Here is a 19,763-nt window from a genome sequence, read left to right as displayed (position 1 = left end):
ATCAAAAAGACTGAAAGAGCACAAGTAGACAATCTAAGGTTGCACTTCTAGAAATTCAAGAAACAAGAACACACCAAAACCAAACCCAGCAGAAGAAAGAAAATAACCAAGATCAAAGCACAACTAAATGCAGTTGAAATAAATAGTAGAAACTATACATAAAACGTAAAGCTGGATTTTTGGAAAACCAAATAAAATTAATACACCATTGGCAAGATTAAATAAGAAAAGAACAGAGAAGAGCCAAATGAGCTCAATTAGAAATGAAATGGGAGCTATTACCACCAACGCCACAGAAATACAAAAGATCATTCAAAGGTACTATGAACACATTAATGTGCATAAACTAGAAAACTTAGAGGGGATGAATACATTCCTGGAAATATAAAACCCTCCTAGATTAAATCAGAAAGAATTAGAAACCCCGAACAGGCCAATACAAAGCGGCAAGATTGAAAAGATAATTTAAAAATTAACAACAAAACAAAACAAATTCAAGGACAATTCCACATGCTAGAGAAAGATGGAATTCTCCCTAAATCATTCTATGAAGCCAGCATCACCCTAATACCAAAACCAGAAAAGGACATAACAAAGGTAACTATAGACCAAAATCCCTGATGCACACAGATGCAGAAATTCTTAACAAAATGCTAGCTAACCGAATCCAACAACGCATCAAAAACATAATCCACCATGATCAAGTAGGTTTCACATTAGGGATGCAGGAATGGTTCCACATACACAAGTCAATAAATGTGGTACGCCACATGAACAAAATTTAAAAATCACATGATTCTCTCAATAGACCCTGAAAAGGTACTTGACAACATCCAGCATCGTTTTATGATTAAAACTCTCAGCAAAATTGGCACAAAAACCCACAGCCAACATAATACTGAATGAGAGAAAGTTGAAAGCATTCACTCTCAGCAGGGGAACAAGACAAGGAAGGCCACTGGTTCTCACCACTTTTATTCAACAGATTTGGCTGAAAGTCCTAGCCAAATCAATCAAACAAGGGAAATAAATAAAGGGCATCCAAAGCGGTAAAGAGGAAGTAAAACTGTCGCTGTTTGCAATTGATATAATCGTATACCTAGAAGACCCTAAAGACTCCAAAAAGCTGCTAGAACAGATAAATAAATTCAGCAAAGTTTCAGTATACAAAATTAATGTGCACAAATCAGTAGCTCTGCTATACACCAACAGTGACCAAGCAGAGAATCAAATCAAGAACTGAACCCCTTTTACAACAGCAGTTATAAGTGAGAGTTAAGCTATGAGGATGCAAAGGCATAAGAATGATAAAATACACTTGGGGAAAGGGGTGGGAAGGGGGTGAGGGATAAAAGACTACAAATTGAGTTCATTGTATACTGCTCGGGTGATGGGTGCACTAAAATCTCACAAATCACCACTAGAGAACTTATGTAATTAAATACCAAATCCCCAAAAACCTTCGGAAAGGAAAGATTTTAAAATAAAATAAAATAATAAAAAATTTAAAAACATAGTTCCTACAAAATGCTTCTCAAATGAAAAAAAAAAAAAAAAAAAAAGTCCCTGAAGGTCATATACCGGAAACTCTGTTATGTTACCTCTTAATGCATATATATCAGCCCAATTGCTCAGTATCTGACAACTTTTCCGGAAGCTGCTGATCACCTGTTGCAGGTGTATTCTATCTATTGTGAGACTGTATCTCCCTGGCACTACCTGCAACCAATTACTACTTTAGAGAGACAGTTAACAACCACCTGACTTGACCATCACCTGGTGATGTTCACTTGACATTTCTAGTATGTGGAGGTGGAAAGATCTCTCCTGCCCTGCTCACATCTGACCAGCTATCTACTGTTAACACTTTCAGATTTTTTTTCTTTTTCTTTTCTTTTTTTTTTTTTTTTTTTTTAAGACAGTCTTGCTCTGTCACCTACCCTGGAGTGCAGTGGCGTGATCTCAACTCACTGCAAACTCCATCTCCCAGGTTCACACCATTCTCCTGCCTCAGCCTCCCAAGCAGATGGGATTACAGGCACCCGCCACCATGCCCAGCTAATTTTTTGTATTTTTAGTAGAGATGGGGTTTCACTGTGTTACCCAGGATGGTTTTGATCTCCTGACCTCATGATCTGCCCACCTCGGCCTCCCAAAGTGCTGGGATTACAGGCATGAGCAACTGCACCTGGCCACAGATTTCTTATTATCAGATTTTAGGTAGGACAAACACCTGATATTTCTGGCATTTGATTTGTTTTTTTTAACCAAAAGTGTCCTCCCAAATGAAATTAGTAAGCCTTAACCAAGATTTTGGCTTAGCCAAGCATGCATGAGGCATCTTCAAAGAGGTGAAGGAGCAACTCAAAAACTCAAAACTCACACAAATATCAAAACAACGCTGGTTCCCTCATCCAAAATTAAATCCAGGATGCAGCAGTAGAAGCATAAAATTTTTAAGTCTTCAGTGACAAGGCAAAGTGGTTTTTATTCTTATTTTCTCAGAGGATCTAAGACAAGCAGTTTGAGTTTACAAAAAAAAAAAAAAATAGCTTTGTTTTAAGTCAGAATATTCCTCTGTAATTTAGTCAAAAGAAATTTTAAGGCTAGCCGTAACACTATTAGTTGTCTTTCTTTGAAATTCAATCCTGTGATCAACCATTTGGCATAAGAGTGCTCTAAAATATATTTTTAAATTAGAAGTCCCAATTTAAAGAATCCATCTTCTGGCCATGGACTATTAGAATTTCCCGTGGTGTATTGATTTTAAGTGACTCGATCCAACAGCTTCTTCAGTGAAAAACCAATCCCAATGATCTTTTCCCCAACCCAACAGAATAAAATATGTACTCTCAGGAATAGGCTTAGGAAAGCAAAAGACTCGTGTTGCCACTGCCCTATCTAAGCAAAAAGACTTGGGATGACAAAAGTCCAAGATGGATGGGATTTCTTATGACAAGCCCTCCCGGGAGCTTAACACATTTGGAAAACAAAAGAAAAAGTAAAAAACCTCAGGTTCTCAGCCATGTTAAGGCTGGTCACCTAATAATGACTCAAAAATGTTTCCTCCCCCTGATAGCGGAGATCAAGAGTGAGTGCTCTCACATGGTCACAAATCACAACCTCAATGACATATGACAACATGAGAAAACTTTATCCAGTACCTCCGTTTATGAACAACACTAAAGGAAAGAGATAAAAGAAAAGACTATTTCTGGTAGGAAATGGATTAAACAATCAAAATATTCACGCCCCAACATCACTAAAAAGTACACAAGAATTACTACACTAGGACTAGTACAACACAAATCTTCTCCCATTAATAAAAATTTGGTGGAGGAAACAGTGATTTTTACCACCCAATTGGAAAGAATGCACAGAGAGAAGCCAGGAAACTTGAGATTAATACATTTTTATACTTTAGCTGACTTACTATTTTTCTGCATTTCTGCACATCCAAAACAAGGTTATGGCAGTAAATCAGGTTTCAGTGGTAATACAGGTCATGGAAGAAAGAAAAGAAGTTCACTTAGCAAAGCTGGTCTTGTGTCAGTGAAACGTTGCTGGTAGCAGCCCTCAGAGAAAAATCAAGGCTAAATGTTTTATCTTCAAGGTATCAGATTCAGTCCACTTCTCCCAGATCCAGATAAGGGAAGACATGCCTGCATTAATAATGATTCTCTAAGATATACTTTTTCTCCCCAAAAGGCAACTGTGCAGGGACACTTCTATTTGCTGGCCCTCTGACAGACACGTCAAAATTTGTCAAAGAACTATGCCGTGGGTTAAAAATATTTTTATTTTCTTCAACTAACAGGTGTTTCTAGAGGTGGAATTGGATGTTCTGCAGTTACAGAACTTTAGCCAATGTCAAGGCTTGCTTCACCATAATTTAGAGCTCCTGTTAGATTTGGACTTGACCAAGTGAAAGGGTTTTGGACATTAGACAGGGTGAAGAGTTGGCCAAATCCAAAGGAAGAATTATTTAAAAACACACACACACACAAATAGTGATTGCACTATTTACATACTATTGAAAACTCTAAGCATAAGGAGAGGTTACAATGAAGTAGTAATAAGTCTTACCTTGCAGCTACCAAATTCTAAAACAAAACCACAAACCAGCTCCTTAGCTGAGCAGGGACCAAGCTACAGTGTGCTCTCCATTGTCACAGGAGCAGGAAACTCCTGTTCCTTTTTGGAAGTGAGCAAAGCTCCATGAGGAGAGGAGTTCCATGAAAAAACAAAACTCAGATCTCAAACAAAAAAAAAAATCTGAGAAAGCAGGGACCTCAAGAGAAAGTAGGAGTCAATTCTCAGAAAGTCACATGATTGGTCAAAACTAAAGCTCTATAATTGGTACTGAGCATGAACAAAAAAAGAAGCCCTGCAGGTCAAAGTTTCTAAACTCCATTAACAGAACCCCTTCATGGTTGGCAAAATGTTAACCAAATTGAGTGCCTGATTCAAGTTTCTGAATCAATTGAGGTTTATTGGACCAGAGCCTGAGGGCATGCCCTAGAAAAACACAAGTTGTAGAAACCCTCTTGGCTTGTTATGTCTTTGAGGAGGTTTTCAGGAGGTCTGGCATTTATACATCATCTTAAAGGAGGGAAGGCAGGTAGGAAGAGACAAGTAGGGGGAAGAATATTGGGTCTCATCTTGTCTTTATTCTGTACATAGAAAAAAAAGTATTATCAGTGTAAAGTCTAACAGACTTTAGTTTTAGGATCTAGACTTAGATTGCACACTTAAAGTTACAATTGATGTGACCTTGCTTTATGAGAGAATATACACGTTAAGATGAAAACGAAGAGGAAAAAATCTGCTATGCACTGGAGACCTTTATGTTTGCTCCTCATATAATGCTCCCAATGACCCTTTAATGAGTTACTATTATCCATCTATCCCAAAACATCAATGAACTTCTTCCTTATCTCAGAGCCCATTAAAGGCAGAAGCAGGACTCAGACTCACATATCTAAATCTAAAACTCATGCTTCCAGCAAAAGAAACTATCAACCGAGGGAACAGACAAGCTAAGACATCAGATAAAATATTTAGAAACTATGCATTTGACAAAGGTCTGATCCCCAGAATCTATACGAAACTTAAATAAATTTACACAAGAAAAAACCATTAAAAAGTGGGCAAAGGACATGGAGAGACACTTTTTAAAAGAAGTTATACATGTGGCCTACAGCACATGAAACAGCTCAATATCACTGATCATTACAGAAATATAAATCAAACCACAACCAGACACCATTTCACACCAATCAGAATGGCTAGTTTCAAAAAATAAAAAGATAACCTGCTGGCAAAGTTGCAGAAAAAAAGGGAATGCTTATACACTGTTGGTGGCAGTGTCAATTAGTTCAATCATTGTGGAAAGCAGTGTGATAATTCCTCAAAGAGCTAAAAGCAGAACTACCACTTGACCCTGCAATCTCATTACAGGTTATATACCCAGAGGAATACAAATCATTCTACCATAAAGTCACAAGCACACAAATTTTCATTGCAGCACTATTTGCTACAGAAAAGACATGGAATCAACCTATCCATTAAAAAAAAATGTGATCTTGTCTATTGCAGGAACATAAATGATGCTAGAGAATAATATCCTTAGCAAACTAATGCAGGAACCAGAAAATGAAATATTGCATGTGTAAGTGGGCACTAAATAAAGAGAATACATGGACGCGATGGGAACGACACACACCAGGACCTACTTGAGGGTGGAGGGTGGGAGGCAAAACAACAGAAGAAAAAATAATTATTGAGTATTAGCCTTAGTACCTAATTGATGATATAATCTGTACATCAAACCCCCGTGACATGGGTTTACCTACATAAAAGACCTACAGGTGTACCCTTGAAACTACAACAAGCATTTTTTTTTAACAACCACAATGAATTTCAAACATCAACAATTTAATCTCTAATCTTTCTCCATTCAAAATTTTAAAATTTGTTTTAAAAAGGAAACTTTTAATGAGCAGAATAAATTAGCTTCTTTTTTCTAAAATAATAATAAAATATAACTCGCATTTCACTCTACACAATTGTACCTACCAGAATTCAAAGAAAGGAAAGTTGGTTGCATCTAACACAAATAACCATACAGACGTCATTGAAGAGATGGGGTCTGAAATGGACCTTAGGACAAAAAACAATTAAGGAGGTTGAGTGCCTGAGTCGGACCGGCAGACCCTGAAACAGCGACGGATGAACAAATATACTCAGACACAAATATCCCACGAAAGATGGGGCTGGGCTGCCTAGCCACTCACACATGCCAAGAAAGTTCCAGAAAAGAGTTAGCAGCAGTGGTCCCAATCAGCCAGCTAAGTTTGCATTTATTTAGTACAGATTAAATTACAAGCATCTTGAGTAAACATCACTAGAGGGTAATTGACATTACCAACCTCCCAAGTAAAGAGCAATCACGAACCTGCAGATAATCAAAGGGTGTTCTTAAGACCACCTGAGTAAACTCCTCTACAATCCTATGTATCTACACCTTTTAAGAGAATTCAGGGCCTTCAGCCAACTCATTTACTGAAGCTATGCAAACCCCAACCCGCCCGGCCTTCCAAAAAGGTTTGTGACTATTTCCTATAACTATCTTTATAATTTTTCCTCTAAAATCTTTTCCGCCACCCTGACTAAACTCCCACATCTCTACCTTTTCTGTTTCTCGTATCTGTCTTAAAAAAAAAAAAGAAAGAAAGAAAGATTTCTTCCTACTTGTTCCCAAAGCTCTTTGTCTAGCTTACCTTCTTTCGGGAACCATGGGTTAAGTGATACAATTTGCATTAGGTCCCTTAATCGAGCCTGCAAAACCGAGGCTCCAGTGGCTTTAAGCAGTTGTTTGAATACTTTTAGATACTGCTCCTATTGTGCTGATAACTGTTGTCCCGTGATAAAACTCTACCCTGAACAATCCCTCAAAATTGGAGATGCTAAGTAGGCACCGATGACCAACTGACTTACTGACTTATTGACTTACTGGTTTACCAACTGCAGAGCCTTCACCTTAGTTTTCGAAGGTTCTGCCGTGATTATTTGCAGCTATACCTCAGGCCTGATGACCAACTGTGTGGGTCCAACTGGCAGACACTGACCCAGCAATGGATGAACAAATACACTCAGACACTAATATCCAGTGAAAGAGCAGGCTAGGTGGCCAAGTCCCTCCCAGACAACTAGAAGCATTTGGTAAAGAGTTAGCAGCAGGGGTCCTGATCAGCCAGTGAAGTTTGCATTTATTTAATACAGATTAAATGACAAATGTCTTGAGTAAACACCACTAGAAGGTAATTGACATTGCTGACCTCCCCCAGAGTAGTTCCCTCAGCATAAGATTAAATGTTGGTTTTAGGATGGCCTGAGTAACCAAGATATTTAGATAAACTCCTCTACATTCCTGTATATCTATGCCCTAAGCTTTTAAGATAATTCAGCTGCCTTCAGCCAAACCTTTTACAGAAGCTATGCAAACCCCCAGACTTCCAAGAAGGTTTGTGACTATTTCCTATAACTAACTTTATAAATTTTCTTCTAAAACATTTCCCACCACCTTGACTGAAGTCCCACAGTTGAGAAGACAGGGAAGGGCATCAGACAAGCAGGAAAAAATTAGAACAAGTTAGGCCATAAGAAATTAAAATGTTGATCAGGTCTTTCAACACAGATTTAAAAAAAGGGAGATTAGGGCCATGCTATGAGGACACTGAATGGCAGCCTACGTAATGAGAACTTCATCCTACAGATAAGAGAAGTCACTGGAAAGCTTTGAGAAGGTCACAAACATGACAAACTGCATTTCCAGGAAGATTACTCTGACCAGTATTAGGCAAGATAAGTTGGGAAATGATCTTCAACTTTGGAAACTTAATAGAAATATCTAAAAGATCTATATTTCTTTTCTTTTCATGTTAAATTTTGAAATCATTTCAGACTTTCTAAAATGTTCCAAAAATAGGCAAAGTCCTCATATGCTTTTCATTCAACTTCCCCAAATATTAACATTAAAGATATGCACCTAATAATCAAAATCAATAAATGATTATTAACACTGTAAAATGAAAGCCTGTACAGACCTTCTCCAAATCCCCTCTATCTTCTGACTAATGTCCTTTTTCTGGACCAGAATCCAATCTACTATCACATATTGCTCTTTGTTGTACTGTTCTCTCAGTCTCCTTTAATCTGGGAAAGTTAGGATTTACCTTTAAGAGCTTCACATTTTTGAAAAGCATTGGTTACTTATTTTGTAGAATGAACCTCAGTTTGGACTTTGCTGTTACTTTATCATGATTAAACTCAGGTTATACACTTTGTACAAGAACACTACAGGGATGATGCTGCACCTTCTCCATCCATTATATTACAAGGCCCTAAGATGTCATTAACACTGACTACTGGGGATGTTAACTTTGATCACTGGGCTAAAGTTCCTTCACTGCAAAATGACCCTTTTCCTTGAAACTATTTTTAAACAACCAATCCCTGGGCCACATTACACATCAGCCAAATTAGATACACTGAGGGATGGTACAGGTATTCGTAGGCTTTAAATGCCCTACAATTGACTCTAATCAGTATCCAGAAACGCAAAAATATGGTTTAGACAGTGAAGATTAGAATCCTGAAAATCAGCTAGGAGACCATTCCTAAAGCTTCTCTTAAAATATATATATATATATATAATTCTAAACAAAAGACAATACATCTGGATTTTGGCATGGACATATGGTAGAGAAATAGAGGAAAAACAGAAATCACCTAATGGGGAAAGAGGTGAGTGAGTAGACTGCGGTCCAAATTAAAAAAAAAAAAAAAGGCAGAATCAGGTGTCATGACACTTGCTTGTAATTCCAACATTTTGGGAGTGAAAGTGGGCAGATCACTTGAGCCCAGAAGTTTGAAATCAGCCTGGGGTTTCACCAGCCTGGGTGAAACACCATCTCTACAGAAACAAACACAAAAAATTAGCTAGGCATGGTGGCACATGCCTGTGATTCCAGCTACTCAGGAGGCTGAGGCAGGAGGATCACTTGAGCTCACAAGTTTGAGGCTGCCATCAATTATGATCTCACCACTGCACTTCAGCCTGGGTAAGAGAGTGAGACACTCTCTTTAAAAAAAAAAAAAAAAGAAAAAAAAACGGTAAAAATAATGTTCTAAGGTCAGATCTAGTATAAAAACTGCATCTTATTCTGTGATGTTTAGATGCTATAATTAAAACAGAACATGGAGGTGTTTCCGTATGAATAGCTGAAAGAGTCTATACGTTTTATGCAGCTGCATCATATTCTGTTGTGTAGATATAAGGTAGCCTGTTTAATTAGCATTGTGCTGGTGAAAGTCTAGGTTGTTCCCAATATTTTGCTGTTAAACAAACAATACAGTGAATAACCCTGATTATGTGTCATTTTTCATGACCGAGACTGTGATAAATTTTTCCCAGTAAAGTTTGGGAGGCAAAAATATATGTATTTTTAAATTCTGACATGCACTAAGAAAGTTTACTCTACAAGGTTTGTACATATTTTTATGTTCCAAGAAAAGTAGGGGAAGGTAATATCACCTCAGTTGCTCTCACAGAAAGCTCCTGAGTGACAGGACCTTTAGGGACAGAGGCACAAGGCCATATCCCTGGTGCCCACACAGGGCAGGGGCATCTGGATCCTGAGAAGCTCCAGGAAATGTGAGGGTGCCCTCTAGAGGACACCCTGCTAAGGATCAGAAAGGAGCCAAGGAAGTTGAGAAATTACAGCAGCTCTTAAACTAAGGGAAAGTTCAAGCGGAGGACATTAAGGTTCAAGGAGTAAGCTGAGGTGAGAAAGTGGTAGAGACTGATGGAAGGAGAAGGTAAAAAGCTCCAGGGAAGCTAGGGGAGGCACATCAGGGCTCTCCACTCCTCCTCAGCATTGAACTTTGTAGTGGTCATGCTGGTGGGGCTCTGTGAGCTCTAGAATGTTCAGCACTATCTGGGGACTCTACCCACTCAAGGCCAGCAGGACTCCCTCCCCCAGCTCTGACAACCAGCAATGTCTCCAGACTTTGCCAAATGCTTTTCCCAATGAAAAAACTGCCCCTGGCAGAAGCATTAATCTTCACTAATCTATAAAAGCAAATCACTACTAAAATCCATCACCTCTTGGTAGAAGAATTACAAGTGTGAGACGGGTAAAATGGAAGTCTTCAATAGCTACTGAAATGACCTTTACTTAATCATCAATTTGATGTCCCAGAAGGCATGTTTAGGGATAATGCCACTTGGCGGCCTGTACCTCACAGCAGAAAGGATATGGGTTTTCCAAGGGTCTGTAACCATGAACCGGAAAGGTCTGGAACTGAGAAAGGTAATGACACCCACTGGGTTACTTTAAAAAGTGGGATGTAGGGAATTCTGTAGATATTGGGAGAAAAAAATACACAATGTAACCCCAACCCCATTCTGATTCTCTCACCATCTTAGGGCCATCTTGGCTATCTATGAATGGTAGCATTTAGGTTTCTGGCCTGTACACTGTCTGGCTCAGGGACCTCAAATGTTCTCTTATTGTGGAGAAAGAAGACGTTTTGATCATTCTCATCCTTCACTCATTCACCTCTCACACCTGTCGACCTCTCAAACCTCTTGCCACTCCTGGATTTCATTCTCAATTTTCTGAGCTCCATTTCTGTCTCTCATCAATTCCAACATGTGGTGGGTCCAGATGGTGGCTTCTACCCATGATTTTGTAAAAAAAAAAAAAAAAAAAAAAAAAAAAAAAAGACTTTCAAAATTACTTTGCCTGACACCTCCATAAACTGACCTTTACCTGCAGCCCCATGATCATACCAGCAGCATTTGGACATGTTTTCTGGTAGCCAGATGCTTTCCATCTCTCATTAGGAAATGTGACTCTCTCTACGCTGCATAAAGATTTCCCAGTAGAAATGAACACAGAGACACTGCCCGTGTGTTCCCAAAGAAAATGGTCTCTATAAGAACATGTGAAAGCTGCAATTATAGAACGGACAACCTAAAACATACATTATATAGATGATTCTCACCATTCCTTTAAGAGATACATTGTAAAACATGACATTAATAATTATTCGAGAAGAAAAAAGCATGTATACTCTTTTCTTAAATTAATTTTAATAAGGTGGTTCCTCCCATGTGCCAAGGCTAGGCCTCTGAACAAAATTCTCCATCTGCAGTGCCAATGCCTGAGAGGATGACATGGACTTAGGCCTGATATGCAGCCATTCCTGTCTATCCTACCCCTGATGCAGGACAGTACCAGCCCAGGGCCCAAATCTCCTGCTGAAGAGCTGAGAGAGAAAATGGAATATCCAAAGCCTCTTACCTTTTTCCAATCCACGGCAATGGGTACCAGTGTAGTCCATTTGCCCCTGAGGACACCCACCTGCTGGTCTTTGGCTTCTAAGAGTCAGACCTCACTGGCTTCTCTGGGTCTCAGCTGCTTTCACTCTGCTGAGTCTTGCTCTTTCACATGGGGGTCACTCCCCTGCCAGGCATGTCTTCCAACTCCAGCTGACAGGTCAGCTAAACCAGAACCAAGAGAATGAACAAAGATTTCAATATCTAGTACATCTAGCTGAGATGCAATCTGTACAAAAAAATAAAGAAGTAGAGATGCACACACCTTCCCTGACAACATTGTGTCCCAAAGCAATGTCTTCTGTGCCCCTCATGAAGGAACTCACTGTCCCTCACCACATGGGTAAGTGCTTCCAGGGTCTCTCAATTCCTCAAAGGGAGGCAACACACATTTTAACACAGTACCTCAGCAATGGAAGTGGTGATAATTTACCTACTTTGATAAAGTTCCTGAAAAGATCCCTAGACTGCAAAATTCCCCTTTGAAAGAAGACAGAAACGGCTTTCCAACTGCACAACATTGGCCTCCGTGCTTTTAAAAAAGTACCCTTGAAAGAGCCAAAACAATTTTGCCAAAAAAAATGCAGAAATTGAACTTTCTTATTTCATATCTCACAAAACATTACAACTATTAAAAACAGAGGCTGCTGGCATAAGAATACAAATAGGGGTCAAAAGGATAGAATTGAGAGTCCAGAAATAAACACTCACCCTTATAGTTCATTGCTCTTGCATAAGGGTGTCAAGATAATTTAATGGAGGAACAGTCATCCTCTCAAATAATGGTGCAGAAACAACTAGGTAAAAACATGCAAAACAATAAACTTAGAGAACTATACTTCCAACCGTATCAAACAACTATCTGAAAATGGATCAGTGAGTTAATTATAAGATCTATAACCATAAAAACATCTTAGAAAAAGACATGGGGTAAAATTTAATGACCTCAAATGTGCCATGGATTCTCAGGTATGACCCAAATGCATGAGAAACAAAAAGGAAAAATAGATAAATTGAGCTAAAGATGCAAGCCTTTTGTGCATCAAAGGATATTATCAAGAAAATAAAAAGACCAAACACAGAATGACACATAATAGTTGCAAATCACGTAGACAATGGTTTCATGCCCAGAATATATAAAGAACTGCTACAAATCGACAACAAAAAGACAAACTACCCAATTTACATAAATGGGCAAAGAACTCAAATAGACATTTCTTCAGAGAAGATATGCAAATCATCAAGAGACACCTGAAAAGAAACTCAACATCGTTAGTCATTAGGAAAATACAAAGTCAAAACCACAAGGAGATATCACACTACACCTACAAATATGGCTACTATTCTTTTCACATGTTAAATAACAAGTGAAAGCCTTATGTAGAATTTGGAATCCTCATACATTGCTGGTGAGGTTATAAAAAGGTACAGCCACTAGGAGAAACAGTTGTGCTGTTCCTCAAGAAGCTAATCATAGAATTCTCATATGAAACAGCATCCATTCCTAGGTATATATCCAAAGAATTGAATCCAGGGACTCAAACAGGTACTCGCATGGGAATGTTGATTGCAGCATTACTCCAAAAGATAAAATATGAAAACAATCCAAGTGTTCATCAACATATGAATAAACAAATGTGGTCACACATACAACAGAATGTCAATCTGTCTTAAAGAGGAATGAAGCTCTGACATCCGCTGGAACATGCATGGTTTTTGGAAAATTATATTAAGTGAAATATGTCAGAAACAAAATAACAAATATGTATAATTCCATTTATATGAAACACCAAGAATAGGCAAATTCACAGAGAGATAGTAGAGATGATCAAGGTCTAGGGTGGAAAATACAGGGAGTTATTATTGTTTAAAAGATGCAAAACTTCAGTTTAAAATGATAAAAATTTTCTAGGAAAAATAGTGGTGATGGTAACTGAACACCGTGTATGTGGTTATTTCCACTTGATTGCACATTTTAAAGTGGTTATGTTTGTATTTTAGTAGAGACAGGGTTTCACCATGTTGGCCAGCATGGTCTCGAGCTCCTGGCCTCATTATCCACCCTCCTTGGCCTCCCAAAGTGCTGGGATTACAGGCGTAAGCCACTGCACCCAGCCAACTGTGTATTCTTTATAACAGAGGCATATAAATTTAAAGGTGCTGGTTCTCTTGGGGCTGCCAGTAATATATCACCCATAAAATGAATAATCTTGCTATTAGATAATTCTTTTCTACTGGGAACTAAAGCCTGATCTACATGTTACTGATACATGATAGTACTATTCAGCATTCCCTGAGGAAGCACTTCCCAACGAAATCAGGAAGTTGGCCTTTCATTATTAATAGCTGGTAATGTAAACGCAAATTTTTCTCTGTTCTGTTCTGTGAGAGGAATAGAATAAAAACAGTCCTTTAAGTCAATCACAATTATAGGCCAATCTTGAGCAATCGCCACGGGGGAAGGGGTCCCGTAGGCTGTAGATTAGCGTTAATAGCAGGGAAGTCATGCAAAAGTTTCCATTTGCCAAACTTTTGGGAATGAGGAAATGGCCGAATTCCAAGGACTGTTAGATGGTTCTATATGGCCGGATTTTAATTGTTCCTCAAATAATTCATGGGCTCTTTGTAATTTCTCTCCCTTCAGAGGTCACTGTTCTACCCAACTAAGATTTTGAGAGAGCCACATCAGGGGCAGTGGAGGTAAAACAGTGGCCATAATTATAATTTAAATGTAACTTAAATTTTAACAGAGAATTATAATTTGCGATATTCCTGGTATACAAGGAACACATGAAATTTTACCATGGGCAGCCCGTGGAGCCGGAGAGCAGCGACGCAGGTCCTGGTCAGCGGTCCCACTGCGCTTGCATAGGCACCTCTTTTTGTCTGCATGCCTCCCTCCTCCTACCGCTGGGCAGAGGCTGCTGGCCTGGAGGACCCTGTCAGATTGGGCACTGCTGGCTTTTTTCCCGCTGAGCCTTTCCTAACGCACACCGCCTGCTTGGCTGCACAGCTTCGGTTTCTAATGCCTTTTCTTATCTCTTTATAAACATACACCTGACTGCCTTATTGATTTTGCATCACTGGGCAGGCTAAAAGCTCCCCTTCAAATGTCGCTTGCTTAAGAAAGGGTCCCATAGCTGTAGTGTATGCCTTGTCTTTTTTCTTATTTGTTGGAGGAGGGGGCTCAGGAAAAACCTCCCTTTCCTCTTTGTTATTTTGGCCAGGTGATATTGAGGCTAAGGAACTCAGGGGTGGTAAAGTAGGTGACGGTTCTTTCTCCTTCCCCTTTTTAGGCTCTTCTGTGTATAATGGGAGCAGAGTCGCCCTCACTAAAGCCCATAGCATTAAAGATTATACTGGGACCCATTGCTCTTGTGCATGAGGCCAGGAGATTTAGACCATCCTGGCTAACATGGTGAAACCCTGTCTCTACTAAAAATACAAAAAAATTAGCCAGGCGTGGTGGCAGGCGCCTGTAGTCTCAGCTACTCAGGGGGCTGAGGCAGGAGAATGGTGTGAACCCAGGAGAGGGAGATTGCAGTGAGCTGAGATCGTGCCACTGCACTCTAGCCTGGATGACAGAGTAAGACTCTGTCTCTAAAAAAGAATAATTTTAAAAAACAGAAAAAACAAACAACAACAAAACAAAAAACAACAACAACAACAGAAATTTTTCTTCCCTCTTGTTCCCAAAGCTCTATGTCTAGCTTACCTTCTTTCAGGAACCATGGGTTAAATGATACAATTTGCATTAGGTCCCTTAATTGATCCTGCAAAACTGAGGCTCCAGTGACTTTAAGCAGCTGTTTGAATACTTTTTGAATACTGCTTCTGCTGTGCTGATAACTGTTGTCCCCTGATAAAAACCCTACCCTGAACAATTCCCTCGAAATTGGAGATCCCAAGCAGGCACTGATGACCTACTGACTTACTGACTTATCGACTTACTGGCTTACCAACTGCACAGTCTTCACCTTCTTTGTCAAGGGTTCTGTCGTGATTATTTGCAGCTATACCTCAGACCTGGGAACCAACATGCCAGGTCCTCACACGGGGCACCAACTGTCTGGGTCCAACCGGCAGACTCTGACCCAGCAATGGATGAACAAATACATTCAGACACAATTATCCAGTGAAAGAGCAGGCTAGGTGGCCAAGTCACTCACGGATACCTAGAAAGGTCCGGTAAAGAGTTAACAGCAGAGGCCCTGATCAGCCAGTGAAGTTTGCATTTATTTAGTACAGATTAAATGACAAATGTCTTGAGTAAACACCACTAGAAGGTAACTGACATTGCAGACCTCCCAGAAAATACTTTCCCTGAGCATAAGATTAAATGTTGGTTTTAGGATGGCCTGAGTAAACAAGATATTTAGATAAACTCCTCTACATTCCTGTATATCTATGCCCTAAGCTTTTAAGAGAATTCAGCTGCCTTCAGCCAAACCTTTTACTGAAGCTATGTAAACTACTAGACTTCCAAGAAGGTTTGTGACTATTTCCTATAGCTATATTTATAATTTTTCTTCTAAAACATTTCCCCCCACCTTGACTGAAGTCCCACAGTTGAGAAGACAGGGAAAGGCATCATTAAGCAAGAAAAAGTTAGAACAAGTTTGGCCATAAGAAAATAAAATGTTGGTCAGGTTTTTCAGTACAGATCCAAAAAAAGGGAGATTAGGGCCATGCTATGAGGACACTGAATGGCAGCCTACGTAATGGGAACTTCATCCTACAGATAAGAGAAGTCACTGGAAAGCTTTGAGAAGGTCACAAACATGACAAACTGCATTTCCAGGAAGATTACTCTGACCAGTATTAGGCAAGATAAGTTGGGAAATGATCTTCAACTTTGGAAACTTAATAGAAATATCTAAAAGATCTATATTTCTTTTCTTTTCTTTTCATGTTTAATTTTGAAACCATTTCAGACTTTCAAAAATGTTCCAAAATTAGGCGAAGTCCTCATATGCTTTTCATTCAACTTCCCCAAATATTAACATTAAAGATATGCACCTAATATTCAAAATCAATAAATGATCATTAACATTGTAAAATGAATGCCTGTAGCGACCTTATCCAAATCCCCTGTATGTTCTGACTAATGTTCTTCCTCTGGACCAGGATCCAATCTAGTATCACATATTGCTCTTCATTGTACTGTTCTCTCAGTCTCCTTTAATCTGGGAAAGTTAAGATTTATCTTTAAGTGCTTCACATTTTTGAAGAGTATTGGTTACTTATTTTGTAGAATGACCTTCAGTTTGGACTTCTCTAATATTTTCTCATGATTAAACTCATGTTATACACTTTGTACAAGAACACCACAGGTATGATGCTGCACCTTCTCCATCCACTATATTAGAATGCCCTAAGATGTCGTTGTAGCAGTACAAGGGGCAGACAAAACTCCTCAGACACCGAGTTACAGAAGGAAGAGTTTTATTCAGCTGGGGACATCAGCAAGACTTCAGTCTCAAGAGCTGAGCTCCCTGAGTAACCAATTCCTGTCCCTTTTAAGGGCACACAACTCTAAGGGGGTACATGTGAGAGGGTCGTGATTGATTGAGCAAGCAAGGGGTATGTGACTGGGGCTGTTTACACCAGTAATTAGATCAGAACAAAACAAGATAGGGATTTTCACAGTGCATTTCTATACAATGTCTGTAATCTATAAGATAACAGAACCAATTAGGTCAGGGGTCGATCTTTAACTACCAGGCCCAGGGTGCGATACCAGGCTGTCTGCTTGTGGATTTCATTTCTGCCTTTTAGTTTTTACTTCTTCTTTCTTTGGAGGCAGAAGTTGGGCATAAGACAATATGAGGGGTGGTCTGCTCCCTTATTCCTCCCTTTTGAGACTCTCACTCATTTTATTAGTGGGAGTTCTCACTTTCATTTTCACTACCTATGTCTTCTTGCAAGACAGATCGATAATGATTTATATAGTATATTTGTGCTGAGGCATTTTGGTGAACTAAGGTAGCAATGAAGCTTTTTATCATTCAAAGAAGTACAGGTATCAAACAGGGGAGCAGTAGACAGGTACCTATTATTATTATAACTCCTATTATAAGAGTTTTAAATCCTCCTAGCACTGGGAACCATTTTCCAAACATGGCCCCAGGGTCAAATCCATGCCACACTTGCATGGGCATATGTGCCAGTTTTGTCATATCTCTAACTATGTCTTCAACTACTTGCCCTTGATTATCTATGTGTAGGCAGCAATTAGTAAGGTTAAATTTCCTGCAGATCTCTCCTTCAGTCGCTAGCAAGTAGTCCAGAACTAATCTATTTTGATAGATAGCATTTCTCATCAGAGTTTCTTGCCAGAACAGAATAGTCAAGGCTCTGCCGCTTATATTAGTGATTATTTCTAAGACAGCTTGTAACCATATGATTTTGTTGATTATGTAAATGGGGGTCCGGTATCCCCATGAGCTGTCTCGTGCCCAAGTAGCAGGCCCATAATATTGTATGATTCTCTCAGGGGGTCATTCATCATCTTTCCAATTTCCTATAGCTATGCTTCTCTTTCCACGGGAAGCATAGACAGGGAAGACCAGGAGTTTGCCTGTTTTTATGGGCAGTAGGAAGAAAGATGGTTTAATTGTGCCAATAACACAACTATCTGCCCACTGGTCAGGTAATTTGGCATAAGCTCAATGCCCACATATCCAATACAATCTAGTGGGGGCTGTCCAGTCCCGGTGGGACTCCAGGTGGGTCCACATGGTTTGCAACTTTGGGAATTTGCTAAACGGATTCCTCTCTGTTTGATTTGAACTCCACCAAGTGACTGTTTTTGTGGTACCATGATACAGTTTCTGTCCCAGACAACTAAGTCGTCCTACAGGGTGAGTGAATTCTTTTCCTTCTCTAGCTATCCAATAATTGAGGATTTTAGGACCCAGAAATTATCAGGATGATTCTTTTGAGCTGGAAACTCATCAGGAAATGGGTCTGTAGGCACTACTCCTTGGGCTTCCCATGGTCATTGATTTCCCATTACAGTTCCTCCACATACATAACATGAAGTGACATTCAGAGACTGGGCTACATGCCTTGGCTAATTGCAAAAACAAATTTCTTCTTTTTTTCTGGAATTTCTGGTACTGGTACATTTGGTTCATCATAGAAAATTTGAAACAGTGGCTCAGGAAAGTGTTTGTAAACTTCTTCTCGAACCAAGATATTTACTCGGGGATCCAGTCTGGCCCCGTCAATTCCTAAGGTCACACACTCCTCTTTTTTCCAGCAAGGATCAATAGTATTGGTTATTACTAACGGGTTACATTGTCCCTTAGTACAGGAAGGGCCATTTTTTCCTTTCTGAAGGTGGATTGGATCCTTTTCATCATTATTTTTTTCTTTTATCCAAGTGGCATAAACGACACAAGACCAGAATTTACATTTATTTCCACACAGTCCTAATTTATGACAGATGTACTTATTTTTTGCCATATAGCCTCTTTTCTAATTAAGACAACCACACCTTATTCCGAACTTATTACTATTAATGATAGCACAGGTATCAAATTTTAAGGTGACTTGTTTGGGCACCCTTTTTTTTCTTCTGTTTTGGCTAACACTTTACTCATATCGTTTAAGAGCCCCCACCAATCCTCAGTCCTTAATCTAATTTTAAAAACTGTGGTCATGGGAGGTTCAGATGGGTCATAACACACATCAGGTTGGTCATTTCCTGGGCTACATACTTTGTATAGAATAACATTATACAAACAAGTTCTTTTTAGAGTTCCAGTACACTTACAATAAGTGTAAAATAATAGGACCTTAGCAACCTTTTGTCCTACCTCAGTGCTTTGATGTATACACTGGGAACAGCCCTCAGTCTGAGAAAAGTCAGTTGAAGTCTTTACTGTACAAGTCCAAATTTGAAGGAAAATGAGTACCGCGATGAGTTGTCTCATGCTTCAGCTGTGCGTGGACCAGTCAGCTTCTGGGTGTGACTGGAGCAGGGCTTGTCGTCTTCTTCAGAGTCACTTTGCAGGGGTTGGCGAAGCTGCTCCCGTCCACATACCACTTGCAGTCTACTGATGCTTAAGGATGGTCTCAGAGTTTGGGCTTGCTAGAATAAACTGAGTCCAATACCTCTACACAGTTATGTTCAACTGGGCTCTCTGATACAGGGAAAAAGGTGGTGGGGTTTAGGGTGTTGCAAACTTCAACAGATATGTGGAGATTTTCACATAGCAAGCTTTGGTACTTGGTTAATCTAGCATTTTTTAACCAATGATGTCCTTTGGTATTTGTTAAAGTTACCACAGCATGGGGGGCTTTATATTCCGGTTTTGCCTAAGGGTTAGTTTATCTGCTTCTTGTGCTA

At 39.4% G+C, this 19,763-nt stretch overlaps 1 long non-coding RNA gene across 1 annotated transcript in view; it reads right to left on the bottom strand.

The window, feature by feature from the left end:
• Window positions 1–11,338: 11,338 nt before the first annotated feature.
• Window positions 11,339–19,763, bottom strand: part of LOC135968334 (uncharacterized) — a 142,010-nt gene continuing 133,585 nt past the window's right edge. The window contains exon 3 of the long non-coding RNA XR_010583004.1: window positions 11,339–11,572. This is a non-coding gene — a long non-coding RNA (uncharacterized lncRNA). The remainder of the gene's footprint in view (window positions 11,573–19,763) is intronic.

The sequence above is a fragment of the Macaca fascicularis genome, chromosome 19 (assembly GCF_037993035.2).
Source record: "Macaca fascicularis isolate 582-1 chromosome 19, T2T-MFA8v1.1".
Taxonomy (NCBI): Eukaryota; Metazoa; Chordata; class Mammalia; order Primates; family Cercopithecidae; genus Macaca; species Macaca fascicularis.
This window is presented reverse-complemented; position numbering and strand designations above follow the sequence as displayed.